This window comes from Arachis duranensis, chromosome 6 (genome assembly GCF_000817695.3).
Source record: "Arachis duranensis cultivar V14167 chromosome 6, aradu.V14167.gnm2.J7QH, whole genome shotgun sequence".
In the NCBI taxonomy this organism is placed as follows: Eukaryota; Viridiplantae; Streptophyta; class Magnoliopsida; order Fabales; family Fabaceae; genus Arachis; species Arachis duranensis.
In genome coordinates, this window is record NC_029777.3 from 94,399,352 (window position 1) to 94,405,402 (window position 6,051).

Consider the following 6,051-nt stretch of genomic DNA (forward strand, 5'->3'; position numbering starts at 1 on the left):
AAATTTTGAAATAATAATAAAATAAAATAAAATAAAATAAAGACGACAATAAAATTAAAAATAAATAAAAATAAAAATAAAATAAAAAAGAATTTAAAAATATTTTATGAAGATTTTCGAAAAAGTGAGGAGAGAGAAAGTGGTTAGGATATTTTCGAAAAAAAATTTTAAATCTTAAAAGGATAAGATTTGAAAAATTTTGAAATTGAAATCTAAATTTTTATATGAAAAAAATTCGAAAATATGGCTTAAAATTAGTTAGAAAAGATATATATATTTTTGAATTTTGAATTTTATGATGAAAGAGAAAAACACACAAAAGACATAAGACTTAAAATTTTTAGATCTAATGCTCCTTGTTTTCGAAAATTTTGGAGGGAAAATACCAAGGAACACCAAACTTAAAAATTTTAAGATTAAAACACAAGGAAGACTCAAGAACACCTTGAAGATTTACAAGAACACCAAGAACAAAAGAAAGAACACCAAACTTAAAATTTTTAGAAAATCACAATAAAATTTTCAAAAATTAAAGAAAGATTAACAAGAAAACACCAAACTTAAAGTTTGGCACATGATTTAATCAAAGAAAATTTATTTTTGAAAAAAGTTTTAAAAAGAAAGATACCCAATTGCCAAGAACATAAGCCAACACTCTAGTCAACTGAGCTATAAATGTAACATGTTTTAATATTGTATATAAAAATATATTTTTTGAAAACTAATATTTTAAAAAAACACAAGGAAAACACGAAAAATACACAAAATAGGAAAAATCAAAGATCAAACAAGAAATTTTGACAAGAACAATTTGAAGATCAAGGAAAAATAAAGAACACAAATTCAAAAATTTAAAGGAAAATATGAAATATGCAATTAACACCAAACTTAAAGTATAAAACTAAACTCACATAAAAATTAAAAATTAATAAGGAAAAATAATATTTTAAAAAAATTTGAAAAGAAAATAAAGGACTCAGATTTAATGACTCTATAGCAACAAAAATAAATTATTCCTAATCTAAGCAACAAAATAAACCTTTAGTTGTTCAAACTCAAACAATCCCCGGCAACGGCGCCAAAAACTTGGTGCACGAAATTGCAATCACACCTTTGCAATCCGCACAACTAACCAGCAAGTGCACTAGGTCGTCCAAGTAATACCTTACGTGAGTAAGGGTCGATCCTACGGAGATTGTTAGTATGAAGCAAGCTATGGTTATCTTATTAATCTTAGTCAGGATGCCAATAAGGTTCTTTGAATTTAATTGTAAAAAGTGAAAGTGTTTGGAATAAGTAATTGTTACTCAATAATGGAGAATATGTTGGAGTTTTGGAGATGCTTTGTCCTCTGAATTTCAGCTTTGCTCTTGTCCTCCTTTTCACACACGCAAGGCTCCTTCCATGGCAAGCTGTATGTAGGGCGTCACTGTTGTCAATGGCTACTTCCCATCCTCTCAGTGAAAATGGTCCAAATGCTCTGTCACAGCATGGCTAATCATCTGTTGGTTCTCGATCATGTCGGAATAGGATCCATTGATCCTTTTGCGTCTATCACTACGCCCAACAATCGCGAGTTTGAAGCTCGTCACAGCCATTCAATCATTGAATCCTACTCGGAATACCACAGACAAGGTTTAGACTTTCCGGATTCTCATGAATGCTGCCATAAATTCTAGCTTATACCACGAAGATTCTGATTAAGAAATCTAAGAGATACTCATTCAATTTGATGTAGAACGGAGGTGGTTGTCAGGCACACGTTCATGGATTGAGGAAGGTGATGAGTGTCACGGATCATCACCTTCTTCATAGTGAAGCGCGAATGAACATCTTAGATAGGAACAAGCATGCTTGAATGGAAAACAGAAATAATTGCATTACTTCATCGAGACACTGCAGAGCTCCTCACCCCCAACAATGGAGTTTAGAGACTCATGCCGTCAAAGATTATAAAAATTCAGATCTAAGAATGTCATGAGATACAAAATAAGTCTCTAAAAGTTGTTTAAATACTAAACTAGTAACCTAGGTTTACAAAAAATGAGTAAACTAAGATGGATAGTGCAGAAATCCACTTCTGGGGCCCACTTGGTATGTGCTGGGGCTAACACTTAAGCTTCTCACGTGCTTGAGCTGTTTCTGGAGTTGAACGCCAGGTTGCAACCTGTTTCTGGCGCTGAACGCCAGACTGCAACATGAAAATGGCGTTGAATGCCAGTTTACGTCGTCTATCTTCGTGCAAAGTATGGACTATTATATATTGCTGGAAAGCCCTAAATGTCTACTTTCCAACCCAATTGAGAACGCGCCAGTTGGACTCCTGTAGCTCCAAAAAATTCATTCCGAGTGCAGGAAGGTCAGAATCCAACAACATCAGCAGTCCTTTTTCAGCCTAAATCAGATTTTTGCTCAGCTCCCTCAATTTCAGCCAGAAAAATACCTGAAATCACAGAAAAACACACAAACTCATAGTAAAGTCCAGAAATATAATTTTTGCCTAAAAACTAATAAAAATCTACTAAAAACCAATTAAAACATACTAAAATCTACATGAAATTACCCCCCAAAAAGCGTATAAAATATCCGCTCATCAGCTTTCTTGGTGAAGTTTTTTCCACCTCAAAAGATGAGCAAGCTCAGGGTGAAAGTTCAAACCTTGAGACAAAAAGAGGGTGAATCCCTCTATGAAGTTTGGGAAAGATACAAGAAACTAATCAGGAGGTGACCTCCTGACATGCTCTCAGAATGATCTATCCTAGGTATTTTCTATAATGGTCTATCTGAGATATCCAAGATGTCCTTGGATCATTCTGCTGGTGGATCACTCCACCTGAAGAAAACGCCTACAGAGGCACAGGAACTCATTGAAATGGTTCCAAAAAACCAGTTCATGTACACTACTTCTGAGAGAAATCCTGTGAACAATGGGGTAGCTCCGAAGAAAGGAGTCCTAGAGGTTGACACTCTAAATGCCATATTGGCTCAAAACAAGATATTGACCCAACAGGTCAATATGATCTCTCAGCATCTGACTAGAGTGCAAGCTGCAACTAGCAGCACTCAAGACACCTCCTATGATAGAGATGCCTATGATCCAGATCAACCCATGATGGAATAGGTGAATTACATGGAAGAATCCTATGGAAACACCTACAACTCCTCATGGAGAAATTATCCTAACCTCTCATGCAAGGATCAACAGAAGTATCAACAAGGCTTCAACAATAATCAAGGTGGAAGAACCCAGAATAGGTTCAACAACAGACCACTATTCCCAACTTCTCAGCAACATATAGAGACTTCCAAGTAGAGCCTTTCTGACTTAGGAACCATAGTCTCTGAACTCTTTAAGACCATTCACAGTTTCATAACAGAAACTAGGTCATCCATAAGAAATCTGGAGGTACAAGTTGGTCAGTTGAGCAAGAGAATCCCTAAGACTCCTCCTAACACTCTTCCCAGTAACACTGAAGTAAACCCAAGAAAAGAGTGCAAGGCCATCACTGTAGAAGGTGAGACAAACCTGAAGGGGATACTCTAGCGTTGAATGGCAATAAGGAAGTCCTTACTGGGCGTTCAACGCTTAAAAAGCCACCATCACTGGCATTGAATGCTAGGGCCGTCAAAATGGGCTAAACCCATCGGGCCAGGCCGTTTACCCGTTTAAATGGGCAGGTTTTGCCTCTAAAATTAAGCTCGTTTAAATTTCGGGCTAAACAGGCTGAGCCCGATTAACCCGAAAAAAATGATGGGTTAAACGGGCTAGCTCGCGAGCTAAACGGGTGGCCCGTTTAATTTTTTTTTACATGTTTTTAAAAAGTTGCACTTTTAGCTAATATTTCTCCCGATTTGACCCAAAAATCCGACTCATCAGCTAAAAAATATTTTTTATTGGTTTTTGACCTAAAAGTAGTATTTTTTGTCAAAAATATTTTTCAAAAAATAAAATAAAATGATAAACAGGCTGGCCCGTTTAACCCATCGGGCTGACCATAAACGGTCCAGGCTAGAAAATTCTTGCCTGCGAATAAAGCAGGTTTAAACGGGCCAGCCCGTTTAACCCATGGGCTTAATGGGCCGAGCCTAATGGGCTGGGTTAGCCCATTTGACAGCCCTATTGAACGCTTGTAAGGAGCTCCTTACTGGGCGTTCAATGCCCAAGGTAGCACAAAAGTTGGCATTGAACGTCAGTGAAGGTATTCAAGTTGGGCGTTCAACTCCCAAAGAGACACAAGTCCTGGCGTTGAACGCCACAATAGGAGTATTTGGCGACCCTAAGCTCACTGAGAACTTTCCTATTGAAGGACTGATAAAACCCAAGGTTCATGAGGAGCCCATTGAAGTTCCCTTGAATGCTTGGTTGAAGATCATAGAATCTGAAGAGTATTCTTCCTCTGAAGAGGAAGAGGAAACTACAGAAGAGCAAGTTGCTCGATACTTAGGACTTCTCACGAAGCTGAATGCCAAGTTGTCTGGCATAGAGACCTTGGAGGAAAAACCTCTGGTGCTCACCAAGGAACTCAATACCTTAGTTCAGTAGAAGTTACCTCAGAAGAAGCCAGATCCTGGACGCTTCTTAATTCCTTGCACCATAGGTACCATGACCTTTGATAAGCCTCTATGTGACCTAAGGTCAAGCATAAACCTCATGCCACTCTTTGTAATGGAGAAGTTGGGAATGTTTGAGGTACAAGCTATAAGAATCTCATTGAAGATGGCAGACAAGTCTTATGGATTAGTAGAAGATGTCTTGGTGAAGGTTGAAGACCTTTACATCCCTGCTGACTTCATAATCCTAGATACTGGGAAGGAATTGGATGAATTCATCATCCTTGGAAGACCCTTCCTAGCTACAGCCAAGGCTGTGATTGATGTAGATAGAGAAAAACTAGTCATGCAATTAGATGAGGACTATCTTGTGTTCAAGGTTCATAAACCTCATTCTACCTCAACTAAAGGAAGCACCATTCATAAACATGGAATGCTTCAACCACTCCTCTTAGTACAGAGCCTAACAAAGCCCCCAAACACAAATTCTAAGTTTGGTGTGGGACAACCATCATCAAGGTCTGAGAGGAAAGGCACTAAGAAGAAAGTGCCCATGGGCTGGAGCGGTAAGAAAATCTCCACTAAAGGCCTCTCACCTGGCATGAGAGTTGTCTTCACTGACAATTGATGAGCGGATAATTTATACGCTTTTTGACATTATTTTTAGTATGTTTTTAGTATGTTTTAGTTAGTTTTTATTATATTTTTATTAGTTTTTAGTTAAAATTCACTTTTCTGGACTTTACTATCAGTTTGTGTGTTTTTCTGTGATTTCAGGTATTTTCTGGCTGAAATTGAGGGACCTGAGCAAAAATCTGATTCAGAGGCTGAAAAGGACTGCAGATGCTGTTGGATTCTGACCTCCCTGCACTCGAAGTGGATTTTCTAGAGCTACAAAGGCCCAATTGGCGCGCTCTCAATTGCGTTGGAAATTAGACATCCTGGGCTTTCCAGAAATGTATAATAGTTCATACTTTGCTCGAGATTTGGTGGCCCAAATAGGCGTTCTAAGTCAGCTCAAGAATTCTGGCGTAAAACGCTGGAACTGGCACAAGAATGGGAGTTAAACGCCCAAACTGGCACAAAAGCTGGCATTTAACTTCAAGAAAAGTCTCTACACATGAAAGCTTCAATGCTCAGCCCAAGCACACACCAAGTGGGCCTGGAAGTGGATTTTTATGACATTTACTCATCTTTGTAAACCCTAAGCTACTAGTTCTCTACAAATAGGACCTTTTGCTATTGTATTAGGGAGATCTTTCGATCATGTTTTTATGATTGAACCCTCTTTGGGAGGCTGGCCATTCGGCCATGCCTAGACCTTGTTCTTATGTATTTTCAACGGTGGAGTTTCTACACACCATAGATTAAGGTGTGGAGCTCTGCTGTACCTCGAGTAACAGTGTAATTACTATTGTTCTTCTATTCAATTCAGCTTGTTCTTGTTCTAAGATATCACTTGTTCTTCAACTTGATGAATGTGATGATCCATGACACTCA